Source organism: Malurus melanocephalus, unplaced genomic scaffold (genome assembly GCF_030028575.1).
Source record: "Malurus melanocephalus ecotype Western Australia unplaced genomic scaffold, MMel_1.1 scaffold_387, whole genome shotgun sequence".
NCBI lineage: Eukaryota > Metazoa > Chordata > Aves > Passeriformes > Maluridae > Malurus > Malurus melanocephalus.
In genome coordinates, this window is record NW_026623619.1 from 114,650 (window position 1) to 134,283 (window position 19,634).

General features: G+C 41.2%; 1 long non-coding RNA gene across 2 annotated transcripts in view; it reads left to right on the plus strand.

Annotated features, from left to right (window-relative positions):
- The first annotated feature begins 75 nt into the window (after positions 1–75).
- The window catches only part of LOC130581157 (uncharacterized), a 28,651-nt gene continuing 9,092 nt past the window's right edge, over positions 76–19,634 (plus strand). The window contains exons 1-4 of one of the 2 annotated variants that reach the window (XR_008966193.1): positions 76–4,634; positions 5,334–6,012; positions 9,840–10,050; positions 11,278–11,517. This is a non-coding gene — a long non-coding RNA (uncharacterized LOC130581157). Of the gene's footprint in view, positions 4,635–5,333; positions 6,013–9,839; positions 10,051–11,277; positions 13,066–19,634 lie in introns of those variants that run through there. The other variant, XR_008966192.1, reaches the window with a different exon arrangement.

Genomic DNA, 19,634 nt, shown 5'->3' on the forward strand with positions numbered 1-19,634 from the left:
TCCCCGGGGCGGCCCCGGCCCCGCTGCCRCCGCCCGGCCCGGCTGGGGCAGTGTTGCGGGCGTGCCCTCGCTGTGGGGCCGCGCCGGGCCGAGCGCCAGCCCCTCTCCACGGAGCCGGCAGCGGGGAAAGGCCCGGCGCTCCGCATCGGGGCCGCTGAGGTGCGCGGGCAGTGTGGCGCCCTGGCGGGGAGACGCCTCTCCTGCTCGCCTGTCGTTAAAACCACAACAGCAGCATCGCCACCATCGCTGCTGCCCGCTGACGGCTCCGCGGTACTGTCGGAGTCACCGCTAGCTCTCGCCTCCGGGCGGCACCCGAGCGGTAACTGCGGCGGCTGGGGGCGCGGGTGGTGCCATGAGAAGGGAGAAAACTTGCGGGAGCAGCCCTGGCCGATCGCTTACTGGAGTAGGAAAAAGACTAGAGGACGATAAAGGRAGAATGTTGAGACCCGCTGGGGTCTGTCAGCTACAGGTTTTGCAGTTGGCTTATGGATTTGTATGACTGGTTTTGCCGCAGCAMAACAGCAGTATTTTCTTTCCGCGATGCAGAGATACTCACACTAGCTGTTACCTCTTACTCAAAAACTCACCAAGGGAAAAAGCCAAAAGTGCAAAAGAAAAGCCTCTCCTGCTTCCAAACAAGACCTGTGACTTCAGGTCGGTTGAACATTGGTAGTGCCTGGACGCCTTTACCCCAGTTCTAAGATCTAATCAGCCTCACACACTCCCCACACACCCACTGCTCTGCCTCAGCAATCCTGAGCTGACAGGCTGATGGATTCCAGAAATGGCTTCAGAATACTAACATCCACTATGTCACCTCTTGCTCAGGCCTTTGAAATCCTTGTGCCATTCTTCACCACAATATGCTAAAAGYGCACCACCTTCTCAGTAACAGGCAGGGGTCACTTACTGTGAGAAGGATTTTATTCCAAATGCTTTGAGCATTTTTGGAAGAGTGGGTAAGGAAGGTTATCCTGCATGCTATTATTCTCTCATGAACGATTTTAGCTGAAATTTTCCAGGGTGGGAATGGAGTAGGGAGTGGAGAGAGGTAAATGAAGGAGCAGAAACCATTCCTTGCCCATGTCAAGCCTGTTATTTCAGGGTAGAGAGAATCATGGGTTGTTTGTGCTAGTGAGCAAGCTTTACTGACTGATAGACAGTACTTTCTAGTCTCTCTCAGCTGGAATTAGGGGTTGACATTTAGTAATAGCAGTTGACATTTTGTAATAGGAAGTGGGATTATTAAGGTAATATTGTTGATTGACACATTCCTCTGTCTGCAATGCCTGACCTGGTTTGCCTGGTGTGTGAGCTGCTGACAAATGTGCACAGCTCTTTGTTGTAGGCTGATGCACAGCTACTTCTGCCCTGCTCTGAAAAGACATGCAGTGACATGGGTTGTGTTTGCAAGCGAACTGCCCTCCTGACCCAGCAATGCTGTCATGTTGGGAGGAACTTGTACATCAGCGTGCTGGAAAGAAGCCCATGTGTGTGTGACAGCAGAAAGACACATGACAAYGGAGTGGACAGTGCTCACCAGGAGAGCCATTATTCCCCCCTCCCACTGTTTTCTCCTGCTGGCAGGCAAGCCCTGTGTGAAAATGAACTTCACTAAGGCTCTGTCTTCGTGATGATCACCGTGCTCTCTCCTTTTTCTGCTTAAAACCTCTGTTATCATTAAAGATGTCTGAACAATGCTGTCAGAAACCAAAATCCCATGGGTAATACATCTGCGGATTCATTTTGTTAGTAAAATATATTAAAAACTCAAATTGCACCTATTTGTAGGGTAGATCAGTATCAAATCTGCCCGATTTAGCCCTTTTCTATGTTTTTTCTTATGTCAAGGTAATGTGGTGTGCTGTTTCTACTTGAAACAGGAAAGGGGAAAAGACAACAGCAGTAGGAGAGAACTGCTTTGTTGTTTGGAGCAGAACAATTTGCTCCCACACCTGGAAGTAAAATAAATCTTTTTCTTCACTTGTCCTTCTAGATGTATCACCTTGCTGTATGTAACCTTGCAAGGACCGGTCTGGGGCTTCAGGAAGATAATCTTACTCAGAGCGGTTCTTTCCAACCTCATTCCTTTGCTCTGTACCACATACCCTATGGGCAGGGGCACCATTTGTTAGTGGCAACTCAACAAGACTGTGATAAGATCAATGTTGAAGGAGAATGGCCTCATCTGCCCTGCATTTTCTCATTCTTTTCTGGTGCTCTGCTTCTTCCTGATATCTCTGTCTGATCCTTTCTCCCCTGTGTCACCCTCTCTTTCCCATACCTAAGCAAATCTTATCCCTATATTGATCCTGGTTCTCATTTCTAGAAGCGGGAAGCATAAGCCAGATGTCTGCTTCTCAGTTAAAAGATTTCTTGTTTTATAAGTACTTGTACTGAGATACCTGTAATCTCTGATATGTGAGCATATCTAATATTCCGTGAATAGATCCAGCAATGCAACTGATACAATAGGTATGGGAAAGAAAGTTTTCAGCAATGGACTAGTCTCTGGGCCTTGGTTAATAAATGGATGTGAAATAACTTAGTGCTGGGAGAGGATTCTGCATCCCTAGCACTTCTCCAGTATTCATCCCCCATGATGGTAATTACAGGATCGTCCATGTTCAAAGCAGGGTCAGTAGTTGTGGCTTAAGGGGCAAGGGAATACCCAATATTTATAGATGCTCATGGTTGAAAGAAATTACAAGTCAGAGGGTCCACAAAAGCTTACAGAGTTTTATTAGTAAATTACATTCTTGGCACATACATTAATTTGAGTTCGTGCTGGACCTACATGTGCTGGACCTGCACATGGCACTAGGTTTTGGGTATCAAGATGGGATGAAAGGGAACAGAGAGAGTAGTGGGAATTGGAGAGTAGGTGGGAGAATGAAAGGGAGAAAAGGGAGAAAGTGGGATGACCAATCTTGGCTCCAGCATCGATCCAGCTGATGGTGTGTTCAGGATTCTGGGAGTGCCTACACACCTGGGCTTGGTTGGGGTACCTTTTATAGATAAATGTCCCCATTTTGAAGACAAGTTTCTCACTTTCTATGCAAGTTAGTAATCCTGTACAGGCTATTCCTCTGGACATTTCTGGAAATGGGTTGGAGGGTTTTGGGGAACTTTGGTGGTTTTGATCTGCTCTTCCATCTATGCCCACTTCTCAGCCGCATCTCTGCACTTGTGCTGTGCTGCATTGTGCTCATCTCCAGGAGCCAGATCAAGGGCATTTGCCCCAGAAACGTGCTGCCCTGCCTCCTTATGGTCTCTTCTCCAACCACATCCTGGTCTGTCCAATTCCTGGCTGTTACTGCCAACAGTCCATGGTTGCCTCCACAGCTATCTGGCTATCAGTGTTTGAAACATACACATTAGCCCCTGGGTCTTTAGGATGAAACAGCAATGAGGTCAAACCAGTTTACTTAAAACTCATTCTAGTCTTGAAAACCCTCAGCAGTGGAGACTGCACAACCTCTCTGGGAAATTGATTCTACTGCTGGATCTACATATGTCCTAGGACATATGCCACAGCACAGCCCTCAGACTGAGTACAAATCATTCAGCACAACTCTCTGAACCTCATTCAAAGCTGGATCAGTTGGCTACGCATCCAGACCATAATGTCCTAACTTAAATGCAAGAACACTGGTAGACAAAGTTGAAAATGTTGCTAAACTCGTGGTAAATTGCATCATTGCTCTCACCTGTCCACAAATCCCATTCTTTTATAAAAAAATGTCAATCAGGCACATTCACAGTTAAGATTTATCCTTGGTGAACCTGTGCTGATTATTCACATTTGCCTACATCTTCTTCATGTATTCAGAAATGTACAAGAGAATTTTTTTCATGGTTTTTTTCCCCAGTGATTGGAATGTGACTGGACAGTCTGCAGTTGCCTGGGCAACTTTTTAAGTATAAAATATCCTTTGTAAGTATAAGAGTTCTTTTTAAGTATAGGTGCAACATTTCTACAGTTGGCAGGGGCGTCCATGGGTACTCAAAGATGGCTGAAAGTGATCTTGTGATTGCCTCAGACATCTTTCTCAGCATCCTTGGACACAGCCCTTGTGTTTCCATGGACTTATATAAGCCAAGTTTTCTCCAGCAATTCCTATTTCACCCACTTATTGTCATCTTTCCCCTCCATGATTTCCTGGCTTGAAGGTGTGGGAGACCTTGCTTTGTAAAAAGGCGTTGAGTTCCTCAGGTTTGACTGTGTCCACTTTTAGTAAATCACCCAGCCTACTCAGTGACTGGACTCCATTTTCTTTGTTCAGCTGCTTACCTCTTAGCCATTGAAGCTCTCTTTGTTACTATTGACATGCAAGTCAAAATTCCAGATGAGATTTTCATTTCCTGACACCATTCCTACATGCCTGGGCAATGTTTTTAAATTCCTGTTGTGTAGCCCATCCCTGCTTCCATCTCCTGTATATTCTTCTTTGGCATTGGAGTTCTGCCACAATTCCCTACTTACCCAAGCTGTTCTGCTTATTTGTCTCTCCTTTTCCTGAAGACAGAGATGTCCTGCTCTAACACTCAGTTGAATCTTCAGAGATCTCATCACTGCTGGAAAGAGGGACAAAGTGAAAAGCAGCTCCTTCACCTGCTATCTAATGAAAGAGGTAGGGAAAAAGATCTCCTGAGCTGCAGAACTAAGTCAGATACCTTAGGGGTGTACTTTTGGGTTGACTAGCACTGAGTAAGTTGCAACCCTTTCATCATGGTTGGGGCATTAGTAGTATCCTCTTGCATGGATCATCTGCTTGCTGCTGACACTGCAGGTTTTCTGTTTTGTGGTGCTAATAGGTTTTTCTTTCTCTTTAGCCACAGCTTTTCATGAAACTGTAGGGACTTTGCTGTTGTTGAGAATGCTGTCCCTTTCTCAACTGTCATTAAAACTTGGTAACATAAAAATAAAAATAAAGAAAGGGAAATGAAATAGGAAAACTTATTTAGTTTTGTGCATTCTGTACTATCTAAGGAGCCCACATGATACCTGAAAGTGTAATTAAAGGCCATGCAGGCTCATTAAATACAGAATGTTTGTATGGGGGTGGAGGTGGAATTAGGATTGCTCAAGCCATTTTTATTCTGGCATTGCCTAATGATTTAATGTTTAAATTTACAAGTCTTAATTAATTTTCATTACACAAAAATATGGCGAAAAATGCTGTTGTTACATAAAAGGATCCAGTGTCCATTGCTGTTTTCTTGCTAGGTCTCATATTAGTAGCATAAGGAGGTTTCCCCGGGGAATCCTGAATTTTGTTTAATCTGGATGTTTTAATGCTAATTAAAGTGTGTATTTGTTTGGTTTGTAGCAGAGAGGGCCCTGAAGACTCATTCTGCAAACCTGGAGGCCAGCAAGCATACTGTTTGTTTCCAAGTTGCACACTGGAAGGTGAATTGGAAGAAACTAATAAAATCTTTATGTCAAAGACTGCCACGGTACAAGTCTAAGAGCCTTCCTGGAGCAGATCATACATTAAAAACTACAGCAACAACAAAAGATTTTTAAAAGCAGAGCAATTGTTGAGTGCACAGAGGAAACCAGCAGCAAAGTGTCTCCCAGACTGCAAGAGAGTATTGCATATGCAAGTTCCACATTGCTGGCAGGTATGGAGAGGGAACAGGAATGCAGAAGTCACTGCACTGGCATGTTTGCAGACTGCTGAACCAGACACTTTCCTCCAGACATAGATTGGCTGCTTGCTTTGGCAAACAGAGTGAAACAGGCCAGTCAAATCCCAAAAAATATCACAGGATTCAGCAAAACGCATGTCCAACACTCTGGGTAGCAAACCAGTTGTCCGGTGGCTGAATCTTTTCACAGTGAGGTGGGCCCTAGGAATAATTCCTCTTGTGAGCCTGGAAAACCAGCCATAAGAGAACTGTGAGCAGCTGCCAAAAGCATGGGGAGCTAAGTCACCTCGGCTGCACTAAATGCTGGTAGAAGACTAGTCCTTTATGCAGTCTCATCTCGGAATAATTTTCTGCAGGGTAAGTTTTAAAGACTTGTCTACACTTTGTCTTGCTCCTCCGTGTGGGAATGTTCCTCTTCCAATGCTGAGTACAGATTTGTCTTTGTAGCTATAACCATTCCTGCAAATGGGGAGATCCAACTTCACAACAGGTGGTTTGTTTTTTTTTCCAAAATAAAGTATGTATGCCTTACAAAGTTCTGCTGATGGATGTTATGAATGTGAAGTAAAACACACTCCTGACTGCTGTATTTGTACTGCCAGTCTTTTCTGCAGCCTAAGATAACTCAATGAAAGATGTAAAAAATTCCTAATATTTTAAAGATTTTTTTTTAATTTAATCATCCTTGAGCTATTTTGTTTCCATTTATACTTATATTAGTTTTTCCCACTTATACAAGACAAGCAAGTGGAATTAGAGTTTATCTACATGCAAATCTGTTCTTCATAAAATCACAGCTTCATTAGTGCCTTGTAAAATAAGTTTTTCAAGGACGGAAATGGAAATAAGATTTTAGTTTAGTATTTTATTTTATTTTATTTTATTTTATTTTATTTTATTTTATTTTATTTTATTTTATTTTATTTTATTTTATTTTATTTTATTTATTTTCTTTGTAGAAAGGAATAATAATTTTAATGGCTTTGCAAACATGAATAGCTGAAACTATTTCCAAATCATTATATCTGACCGTGTTTCATGCTTCATTTAAAATAAGTGAATGCAAAATCCAAACAAAATAAGTGTCCAATTTACATTTTAAAGTAAAAGGAAATTTTTGCAGTTAGCTTTCCCGAGGCAGCATTTTCTCTGTTCTCTTTTTTTTTTTTTGTTTATTTCTTTGTCAGCACAAAGGCGGCTCACTGGGTCGGCAGTGGCTGGCCCTTGTCCCCCAGGTGCAGGCAAGAAAAGACAGGCTTTTTCTCAAAAACATTCCCAGATTTATCCTTTGTTCTCTGCTCAAAGAATTGTGTTAAATGGGAGCTAATGAGTGAAATAAGGATCGCCAAAATGATTAGATGACTGCTGGTCCCAGAAAGCAATTTCTACGATTCCAGGTGCACTGCAGCAAATGTGAAGATGAAAAGAGATGGTCAGTGCTATCCAGGTGGAACACACAAGGCACTTAGTTAAATCTGCTTTACAAGGGCCATACCATTATTGTTATTTAAGACCTCAAAACATTATTGTTAATCTTCCCAGAAAGCAGTGATACCTGTGGACAGAAGCTCCCTGTTCTGCCTTTCTATTTCCTTCTCTTTCTCTTTCTCTTTCTCTCCTCTTCCTCTCCCCTTTTCCTTCTCTCTGCGGGACAACACAAAAGGTTGGATGATTAATCTATGACTTTCCTGCATGTTGGTCATCTTAATTCAATTTCTTGTGTTTGGAAGACCTGTTTTGAGGTAATTTCAGTTTCTCTTCAGTACAATTTACGATGTCATTCCATGCTCCTGGACGTTTATCTGGAATGGAAATCCCTTCCTAAACCCAAATCGAAATACTGAAGAGAATGTCATTTGTGATTGTTAGTAAGTACAGAGTTCTCAAAAACCTTTTGTTTTGCCTTTTGGTAGTCCGATGTATCTGATGTACTAATGTATTCCTTCTGGTTTATACACATTTGCAGGTGTAGAGAGCAGGCACAATGTGCAGGCTGGCTGAGGAGTATATAGACTATATAGTAATATAGAGGATTTTATACAAAAAGTGCAGAAGTCTGCAAGGTTATTTCCCTTTTTTTTTTTTCTGTTTTGCCTCTCTTTGTGGATGCCAGAAATCCCCAGCAGGGGACTTGTTAATCCCTCTGCTGGAGGACACAGAGTATGTTCACATACCCACAACACACGGACACGTGCGTGCTTGCTTTACTCCTTGTCTTCTGCTGTAAGTTCTGTGTATTTGGAAAGAGCAACTCAGTATTTTTGTTACACAGTGGCTGCAGAAACTGACACGTGAAAACTTCAGAGAAGTCCAGAGCTAAGCAGTTTAGGGAGTAATCTCAGTCCTTCTTTTGTTTCTGAAATAGCTGCTGACTAATAAATATAAGAGGTACCAACTGGGCCCTAAAACCAGCCCAGAAAGATGAGAAATAGCAAAGTGACTATGTTTGTCATGCCTGTAGTGAAAAATGAGAGCTAGAAAGTATTTGTGAAAGAAGCACAAATTGCTCCAYAAGTACTGCACTAGAAGACCCAAGCCTTTGTCAAGGGAAAGTCTGTGAACTGTATAAGTAAGTTTTTGTATATTTTGATCAGCTTCAGTCATGCTGGATAGAAGGGTGGAAATCCCTATGGCTTTGATGTTGTATAAATTTCATAAAAATTGTTCTCTAGGAAGTCAAGAATGAAGACACAGTACTGTGTGTGATGGAAGGCAGAGAAGCGTCAGGTAATTCCATCTTCCAGTGACCTGTTCAAAAGATCAGGAGCAGAGTTAAGCTGGGCCATTGGCAACCTGTCTCCAGTTCCAAGCTAGCTAAGGCACACACTGAGCCTTGACCTGCTGTCCACTCAACCAAAAAGAGCTCAGGGTCATGGGAGACCCTCTAGGTCTTACTGGGATATCAAAAGAAAAGATGCCATGTGGCAAATTGGGTACTGAGCTGAAATACATGGAAAGTACATGGTTTCTGCAGAAAGACCAATTTGTTTAAATTTTTATCTCACCAGTCCAGAAAGTAAAAACCATCTGGTTAAAAATCTTCCTCATTTTCTTGCTGCTTTTTTCAGCTTTAATGATTCTTGAGTCACACTATCAGAGAGTTGTTAGGAAAATATATACAATGTAGTTTAGGTCTTTCTTCAAATTTGTTAGGCTAGGATAGTATTTCACAAAGAATGTCTTCTGTGTTCTTATGCAGAATTTCACAGTGGCTTCCCACTTTGGGCAAATACCCCATTTATTTTTTAATTAATTATTAACAGATCTGAAGGCAGAATTATTTAATACAGATCCAAATTACTGTGATTTTAAATTCTCTTTATGGCTCTGCGGAATCACTGAAATTTCTCTTGGTGATTTAAAGCTCAACTCAGAACTTAATCACCCAGAGGCTGATTTGTTTTCTATCCTGCACTGTCACATATGCTAACACGGCTGAAAATGCAATTGCACCATTTAAATTTTCTTGGTAGCACAAGTTTTTAAAATCAAAATTGTTGCAGATATTTTTAAATACTTTTAGGGAGTAATTAGCCTCTGTGTAAATTATGGGAGTTTTACAACTTGCGGCTTGAGACTAGGAAAATGAAGTTATCATTTGACCTTTAAAAACTCGTAGGCTACATGGATGGCAAAACTTCTATGTGGCACACCCAAATGCTTTTTCATTCCAGCAGAAATAGAGAGATTGATATTTGACAGTCATTGTGGCCTTTGCACGTACTGAAGAGAGCCACTATAATATGTTAACCCCAGAGGAGTTGTTCATACAAAGAGCATGGGATAAATGTCATACTATGGAGGCCAGTGGAGGTAATTGCTTGTGAAACAAAGGTCAACTGTGATAGCAAAGCCAATGCAGTCAGCCATTCAGGCTGGTGTTGCAATATATTATGCAGAGTCATTACTAATGTAAGGAAAAAAAACCTACACAAAAATAATATTTTACTCTGTTAATGCTCTAAAATACAGTTGTTCAGTTCCACATTGAGCATATCATCAGTTGCATTTTTAGATGATCTTCCTTGTTGATTGAAAGGTTTGCAATAAAGTCTTATGTATTTAATGTAAATGGGGAAATCTTTGCACTCATTTCATAAAGATGAGGTTCCTTACCTTTCACCTATGCCCTCAGAAAATACCACTGTTGTGAAAAAAGCATGCCCTTATGTTTCTTATGCCAGAACTACTGTGAATTGTCGCAGGAGCTACTGTTGCCTGCTCAGACACCAGATTCCCACACTGGAAGAGGCAGCTTCCTGCTGACAAGAAATCAAGAGGCAGCTTCCTGCTCTCCTCTGCTTTGTCTCTAAGTGCAGCCAGCATGAGCTCAACTGTTTAGTCTGCCTAGTTACTGAACAGTCAACAGGGTACAAGGAAATTTTATTTGTCAAGGTAAGCTTCTGACTTGGCATTGAAATCTAGAAAGAGGACCAAAAAAAAGTTGAGCGGAGAAGTCTGTGTCTTAAAACTAAATCTCTTTTCCGCAACTTCCTCTGTTTCTTGGGCAGAGAATGTGTCTGCAATGGGCTGTAAACTACAGGAGGCTTAGAGACTGCCTGGCTCTTGTGCTTCACCACAGTATGCTCATAAGTTTTCCTGGCAGTCAGTACTATACACTCATCACTTCTGACACTGGTGCAATTTATTTATATTGATAAAGTCCCTCTGGGCTAGGGGCTAAGACTGTTGTTTCTAATAGCATTTTTAAAAAACATATAGGCCAGGTTTTCTCCTCTGACCCATCTGTATCTTTAGCAGTCTGCATTTTATTTAAAAGATAAGGCTTCCCTCTGTATTGGAAAAAAACATTTCGAACACCTTTGAGAAAGCAAAAAGCCATCTCTCTGCAATTTAGCTATATAACTTCCCTCCCACATTTTCGTTTTCCTAAGAGGAAGTGTTTTGTATAAGACTTATTGAGATCATTCTTAAATCTGATGGCATTCATACATTCATACTTAACTAATTTTCCTTTTTGACCTCTGACTGTCTTATAGCAGAGTTGACAGCCTCAAACTGTCAACTCTATTGTTGACAATGTTATGCTAATTCTATTGTAAAAAGTCCAAATAAGCTTCCTTTATTTAGGTCCAGCATCTGGGTTCACTTAGATAAAAGACTTTATAATGAAACAATCACTGAAGATCTTAGGGGGCTTTTAAAGCATGTATTTAGGTCCCATATAAATAGTTCATGTTCTGTTCTTTAATCTGGTGTGAAGTAGCACCATTTCAAGTGACAACATATTAACCCATTAGGGAAATAGAAGACTAAGTAGAATTATATCACTGAACAGTAAGTATGCTGGATAATCTTCAGTGTTTAAACTAGGGTAACTATCTTCAAGTCAATAGTGAAGAAACTGAACGGCGATACTTGTTATAATAAAGGCTGTTTGATAGGGGAAGGCTGATAAATCATAATAACATGGATTTCCTCTCGGTGAGAACATGCATGTGGGCTAACAGCAAACACCACTCAAACCAAAGCTTCTCATGCACTATGATGTTGGTGACGCTTTGCCTTTTTTTTTTTTTTTTAGAATGTCAGTTAATATTGTACTTTGCATTGTGTCTCTGGAAATATCTTTTTTTTGCCTTTTTTTTTTTTTTTTTGAAGGCCTCCTCCTGCTGTGGATTGTCGTGAATCACAGGGTCAAACACACGAACGGTCTGTCTGGGAAACATGGTTGAAGAACTGTGGAATAAGAGTCACATACCAGCAGTCAATTCCCCTTTGACCTGTAGCTCAAAGGCACATCAGAAATACAATTTAACTAATCTCATTAACAACATGATGAAACCCATACCACACACATTGGAGGGCAACTGTTAAGCTAAAGCTAATTTGCATGAAATTGTAAGTATTCCATTGTCCAAGTGCATGTTTGTCATACGTTGCTAATGTAAAATATCTGGAAAAAATATTTGGTGGAAAGTGCCAAATTTTCAAGATGAAAACAATTTTGTCTGTTGATTGTACTTAAGCCATAGAGAGTTCTGATGTGAAGTTGCCTCCCTCTTTGCAGCATTAGGGTCCATGTATCCATCTACACAGACACAATGTCTCTTGAGCATGTGTAAAGGCCGCAATGAAAGCCCAATCTAAACCAGAGAGAATATTTCTGCTGGAATAAAAAAATCATTCTGGTCTATCTCTTAGAAGTCTGCACGGGCAGATGGAAACTAAATAAGGCCTCTAGCCTGCTGCAGGGTTACTGCTTGAGAAACAGGAAGAAAAGTTTTCCAAATCTGCTGCTGCACTCCCTCTGCCGAACATGCAGAAAACCTGGCTTGAATTTAAAACCAGGAGAAAAACCACCTGGCATAGTAATGAATCATTTTGTACAGCAAAGCACCTATCTCCACAAAATCTTCCTAAAAAGACTTCTAACAAGATAATTTATAGACCTGGCCTAAGTGGGGAAATGTCATTATAAAGCATTGAGCAAATTGGGAAAAGCGCAACTATCAAGAAATAGCACAACTGGTATGCCGGTGTTGTTTATAATTTCCTTTCTCAGATAATGCAGTAACAGCAAAATATTGCTAGTGATTGGCCTAGCATGTAGTCTAGTGGTTTGCCCCACACCTACCTGATCTAGACATTCAGTAATGAAGGAAAGATAATCCCTACACTTTCCATTTTCCCCAGTGCTACTCAGATGGTAAATCACACATTTAAGAGAAATAAAATGTGAACTGTATCATTGTCTCCTGGTCATCAAGCTTTTAGACTCTCTCATTTGATTTCCACATTATTCCAGAAGTCTGGAATTTTACTTACCCATTCTCAGGAAGTCTTTCTGGTAAAAATTTTACATATCCATGCAGTCATACATACCATGAAAACTAGTTCTCATTGCAGAGACATCTGGACTGTAGTAGGGTAAGGAAACCCCAATGCCCATTTGCAGCAATATTTGTATTGTCCAGTGTGTTTTCCCTTATGGATATTATTACTCAGACTTCTGCAGAGCATAAAATTTGACAATTTGTTGTTGCCATACCCACATCTCTAAATCATTCCCTGTTCAGGAATTTTGTCTCTTACTTCAGTTTAATGAGTCAGCTGTTGAATTATGATTGTTCAACTTGTGTCCAGCAAGAATGACTTGTTAGGCTATTTTTTCAGCATTCTTTTGAACTGGGTTCCTACAGAGGAGAATGACAAGATTGTTTTTGTTGCAAGAACATTAAAGAATGTAATAAATTAGATGAGCCATGCCCAGGTAATTTCTGCATATAATCTGTAAAATTGCTCTTTAAGGTAACTTCAGAGCAGGAATGTATTTGTTCAGATTAACAATGTCTTAAAGGGTATAGGAAATAAACTCATGTTAGCTCCTCCTGTTCCAATGAATGTTCTACCTCTGATGTGCAGCCTGTTTTTCCTGCTGGCAGTTTGCTGTGGGTGGGTATGGGAGGATGTTTGGAGCATGGAAATGTTATTACAAAGGCAAGTCAGGACTCCAAAAGCCAGGGCTCCTAAAGCTTGTGGTGTTTGGGAGTGTTTCTCATATTTATCACTCTGGCTGCACTTGTGTCTCCTGTCCATGACCCCACCAGCAGAGTGCAGCTGACCCTTGAATCATGCTGCCTGTGAGCCTGTGAACTCCTATTTTCTCCATTTTCTCCCATTCTCACCAATATGTGCCATATACTGATCATAGTTATTTCATTGAGGCCAGATGGTGGCCTGATCTCTCCAAAGGCTCCTTCCACATGCAGGGTCAGCAAATAGGGAGTCCCTCAAAAACGGTCCCATCATCACCAAGCAGTTTTTCTTCTTCCTTAACAAAGTAAAGCTACCCTCACCACCAGCACTGGCCTCCAGAGAAGAGGCCTGTGTCACTAGAAAGAAACCTCTACCCTGTCTCAACTGGAAGTCTGTGTTTTCTGGGTTTCTAACCTTGGAGTCCTTTTGATCCCAGAGGTCTGGCCAGCGAATGCATGGAGCTTTGTTTCTGGTGCGACAGCTCTGCTCTGCAGCTTGGCATTCCATGCTGAGGTGAGCACCTCAGCATTTCTTTCTTTCTTCTTTCTTCTTTCTTCTTTCTTCTTTCTTCTTTCTTCTTTCTTCTTTCTTCTTTCTTCTTTCTTCTTTCTTCTTTCTTCTTTCTTCTTTCTTCTTTTTCTTCTTTCTTCTTTCTTCTTTTTCTTTATTATTTTGTCTCTTTCTTCAATCCCCCCACTTCATCACTCTCCAGAGTGTGAGCCCCTACCAAGTGAATCCAGCCTGTCAGGAAATGTTTCCTCTTGCCCTCCCCCTGCCATTGCAACTGTTAGGGGTCTTGCTGGGCTGTGGTGTAGAGCAGGAGGAAGGAGCTGAGTCCTCCTGTCCTGGGGTTTGACTGAGGTGCTGCTCTGTCCAGCAGGGAGGGCTGTCTTGGGAGTGCTGCTGACAGCACCTCTTTATTGCTGTGGTGGGGATCACAGCATCACAGGGCCACAAACAGCTGAGGGTGGCAGGGATCTCTGGAGGTCCTGGTCTGATCCAATGTCCCTGCTCCAGCAGGGTTACTAAGGGCCAGTTGCCTAGGTGAGATGTGAGTGAGCTGGATTTAATTGCAGACAGAGTTTATATTAGACAGTCTCCACACTCTCTGCAATTAAAGGCGGCTAGTGGCTCCAAGACTGCAGACAGTAATTACATGTGGTTTCTCACTTCCCCATCATATGAGAACTGACGCTGTGGGTTTGCAACAATAAGCTCATGCCACTCTAAGGAAAGAGCTGGTCTTGTTTTCTCCTCTTCTAGGGTTGTTTTTAAGCATTTTATATCTAAAATTCAGAAGAGCTGAGTTTGAGCCATGGGATTTACTCCACTAAAGTGATTGATTTTAGTTTCTCAAATTTAGATCTTACTCAAGCTACTTAGAATGTAACAATAACTGATTGGTTTTGAATTCAATTTCCAAATTAAGTAGTTTACTTAAAGAACCTCAAATTATTTATATGGATTTTTGTGTCTAAAATGAATTCTGCCTTTTTGAGAAAGAAGTTTCAGAGACTATTTTAGATTCATTCTTTAGTCCTGAAAATAATTTGTTTTAATGGAAGTGGATAGCATTTAGATCATTGTACAAAGACAAGTCTTTGTGAACTGTCTGAAGGGTACTTACAAAAATTTGAAATAAAATAATTTTATCAATGTTTAAGTATTAGTATGGAGTGTGTAGATATCCCAAGTAAAAGTTAGAGAGTCTTTCAGCTGTTTTCTCATGGGCAAGAAGACTCTCTGCCCTGAGCAGACAGGCAGTGGGACAGTATTCATTTTATAATGCTAGTCTCTGGATCGCTGTTTCACACACCAGTATCCGCTAGAAATGAAAACTGACATTAACAAGTTCAATTATTTTAGGGGTCCCATGGCATAAAATATATTGCAAGCTTACACTTGTCACATTTTTACCTCTTATGAGGCCAAAGAAAATCAGGTACAAGTCAGTAGAATGGAACACATCTAGTCCAGCATCTCTTAGGACAGTTTTAAGCAGAGTTCCCCTGCAGGGCTGGCACAGTGTTAAGGAACTATTGTAAAAACCTTATTCTGTGGCACTCACACTTTGATGTCTCCTCCTGGAAAAATCAGTATCTTGTGCACAAAAACTTCTGAATTCCTCTGTCAGGTTCCGGAGAGAACCAAGACTACTGCTTCAGATTACTCTAAAAGACTCAGCTGTCTGAACTTGCTCCTGTACCACATCATCCCAAACTTAGGTGTCTTTCTCCTTGCATCAGCACCAGTGAGCCTGGCTGCATCTGGAGCCTGGTGCCCAGTTTTGCCTCCTCAGAACTGGGCAGCCATTGAGTCCATGGAAAAAGTTCAGCAGTTGCCACAGAGATATAGAAGGTGGTAGAGCCCAGTACATCTGGAAAGGGATGGAATAAAGACTCTTGTTTAATTGGGAGACAAAGGAGAGGAGTACTCTTTTGGATGTCTTCCAATTCTTTGTGGTGGAGAAACAGAAGGGAAAGAGACAGCACCAAAGATACCACTAGCCAGAGACCACAGGGGCTCCCTTATTCCCTAGCAGAATGCTTGACTGTGGACCTTCCCTGCTCTGCTGAGGAACCCTGATTCTGCTGGCACTCCTTTAAGCATGGAGCTTAAAGATGTGATGGGGCAAGTGGTGCATTGGAGACCTCCAGAGGTCCCTTGTTCAAAAAATTGCTCTGTAATACTTTGTGACAGCTTCCTGAAGACTATTTCTGCTCATTTTCCTGAAATATCTTCTGCAATCTGTTAGCATTCCAGAGCTAACAAGAACAGTACTCGGTGTGTTGGATGAATCTTTGCCTTGGAGGACAAACACAGACATTAGAAGATGCTTAGTTGCAAGGCTTGTTTGCTCTGAAGCTGTAGTATTGGTGACAACCACCCTGGTGGCAGGCCACCAAGTGTATTTTTACTGCCTGTTCTTCATCAAACTATGATGCCTGGAGTTATCCTGATTTCAGAAGTTAGTAGTGTTTTAAAAGAAGATACTTTTAATGTGTCATGTTACAGCCAGACAAATAAACTATGATTCTTACAAGTAAAGTTTGTAAAGCTTGCAGGAAGAAAGGGAGTCAGAGGCTTCTGTAAGTCAAGCTGGATCATGGGTACTCAAAATGGCTAAGGAAAGTTGGTGGTACAATCTGTAGTAGCACCACCAAGTAGAAGCAAGTACAAGAAAAGAGTAATGGCCTAATCCAGGGAGGGAAGTAGCACAAGAAAATGAACATTATTCTTGGGAAAACAAAACTAAACAACAACCAGCTTAGCAAGGGACAGGATAGACTTGGAGTCTAACTCTGCTATATGCTTTCAGTGCATCACAAAGGTGGAATGCTATCAGTTTGGCTTGCTCAAAATATAAAGCTATTTCAGAAGGAAATTATCACAGAGCTAAGGGACAATGTGTTTCCCTTTACAGATAGCTCTTCCAAGAAATAATGTGTGATTTATATATAGATATGGACTTTGGGATTATTTTCTATTTCCTTGGTCTAAACCTTGTATTCCTGTGATTTGTCCCGGCTTCTTTAGTAGCAAAACATCAGTGACCGAGCTGAAAACAATTGAGCTGGGATGTTTTCCTTATATGAAGCTGAAAATACAGCCTTTGTTTTCCTCTGGTATCTAGCTTCACAAATGCATCAATTGTTTCTGCTTGTTTTCTGCCTGTTGCACTAGAAATACTGAAAAAGTAGTGCTGTAGTCTCAGAGGTGTATTTGGGAATCCAAGAACCCTCATATATCAGCTCTAAACTTCTGCATGGCAAGGACAGTCTTTCTGTCCATATTATTTTTGTTTCGTTATCTCTTTGAAACACCTTCATCCTCCTTTTGAACTGTACTCAGCTCCCCTAAGAACTGGCTGCTTCAGGAGCCAGGATTCCACCATTAACATCCCTTATTACTGTAGTCTAAATATGATGCTGCACTGGTCACCATAGAAATTCCCTGTCACTGTGAGTCTTTCGTGCATTTGTCATCATGCAAATAAGTTTCTCAATTTTCTTTTTTAAAACTGAACTGCAGTAAGCTAACTCACAAATGTCTTGGCATGATCATGCTATTAATCACTGATACTGCTTTTTAGGAGCCTGGCATCTTGTTTCATCCTGTGTTTGCAGTTTGCCCCTTGATATTAAAACTGACTTATGAGAAGGGAAGATAGGTGGGATGGCAGCTTTACTGCCCTCCAACTCTTGCCCACTCAGGGCTGCAAAAGCTTTTGGAAGTTCTATGCTGCTGAAATAAACCTGCAGCCTGCAGATCCTCCCCCACGTGCTTGCAAATGTGGCACAGATGGAGCTGTACTGTCTGTGGGGATTACATACTGGGGAGAATGGCTATGCACAAGAACCCTGTCAGTGTTTAAACCCACTCACTGGAGGCTCGTGGGGTGAGTGGGTAGAAAAGAACATGGAGAAAAGCTGTGACATCCCAGTAGTGGGCTGGGTCCTGTCCTGGCCAGGGAAATGCAGCTTGAGAAGTTTTCTTCTGACCAGAGAGACACAAGTACCTCTGGAAACCCACAGTGGAAACAGATTTCCTAGCACCTCTAGGAAAGCCATAAGTGGGGCTGAAAAGTAGATTTTTAATGAGCAAAAGACAGGCATGGAAACAAGTCAAACAATGTAAGTTTTCTTTGTGCACAGAAAGCGAGTAAAAATCCAGGGACCAAAAGAATCAGATCACATCAAATGGAAGAAACTTCAGTCTTTTGCCACTCTTCTCTGCAGTGCTGCTTCTCCATAGCTCCTGTTTTTAGGACACAGTAACTCCTCCATGCTGCACCACTCGAAGGCTACACATATTACCAAATCAGGAAGTGCCAGAAATTTCTCCTCCTCAAAGGAGAATCATGCACTGTTTTGCATTCGGGGGAGTTTCAGGGTTTTCAGTGTCCATCTGGTGTTAGACATGGGGCTAATGAGGAGGACTTACTTCTGAGGCCACTTGCTCAACAGTAGGTCTCTGAGCTTTCACAGATTTTTTTATTGCTATGCTTTTTTAATGATAGTTGAGCATTATATGTATTTCAGATAACATGGTAATTGAGCTGGTACTGTTGACGGAAGAGGCAGTTGTAATGAAGTCGTGGATGACTGCTCAGTATGCAAATGTCATAATGACACAGAACTCTGGAAAGAGAAAAGCACCCATATGGGAACTGTATGCTGTAGCACACAACAAATCTTTGAATTGCCCAGTGTTAAATGAGCCACACTGAATCTTTAAATAAATGGGTGTAGATTAACCATAAGAGAATTATCTTCAGTAATTGATTAAATTCTAACCCACAGCACTCAACAGAATTCTTTTTGCCAGAGATTTGGGCTCCACAGCGGAACCCCTTCCCACTCTCATCCAACCCATCCCAAAGTGAAAGGTTGTCCCTACTGAGGGATTTGTTAATTTCTAAATGAGGAGCATAGAACAGCTGCAAATCCTGGCTCAGATGGTCCCAACATTATTTTTAGTCCATGCCACAGCCTATTGAGCAGATTGACCATTTCATTAGACTGGAGATAAATGTGAAGATTTGACTCTCTCTTTATATATAATGGAAATGTAATTTAAATGTGTTAGGCATAGATTTAAATACAAAACTCTGTATTTACAAACCTGCTTAGGTTGACATTAGTGGCTGGATCTGATTTCAGAGAGTATTGGCTAAAGGAGCCATGTAATTGGTACTTGCCCTGTTAACTGCTCACCTTCTCCAAAGTCCTTTACTGTCAGCCTAGCTTTCTCCCAGGTTAACAGTAAGACTAACTCTCCAAAATCACCAACACAATGTTAATAAGGTAGCATTTGAGGCACAAATAAGGAAGAAAAATGTTAAGAAAATAATTGAAATTCAAAAGCAGGCAAGTACCACAGTTGGTACTCCAGAAGTGATTGTAGTTTTATTCTTTTTCTCAGAGATGGCATACTTTCATTCAAGGCAAAAACTTAGTGGAATCTAAATGAGATTTAAGAAAGAAAGCAAGTTTCTAACTTAATTTTGCTTCTTATTTAAAATATTACATAACTAAAGATCAACGCATTTCAAAAGAGACTAAAGGTATTGATTTAAGATTTAACCAAAACCAGATGTCTGACTTGCAGAGTGATCATGCAATGTTTCTTGTACTGCATCAATTTTAAATACCCCAAATCATTCATCATCAGTGAGTAACATCTTCAGAGTTCACAGAAGGGATGAATGTGTTGATGTCCATGACTGGGAACATTTGCAGACTTAGATTCATTAATCAGCACTGCCTTTTCCTCAAGGAAAATGACAGCACTTATAAATTTTATCTGTAGTTTTCATATGTGTGGGTGATTTGGCTGACTCATTAATCCAGGCAGAGACTGTTAATCAGTGGATGACTGCCATGTGTGCCACAAAACTGTGATTCAGATTTGCTCCTTCATGGAAATGTCTGATTGAAATAATAGCATGTCTTACATTAAGCTGTAGCCTTCTCATT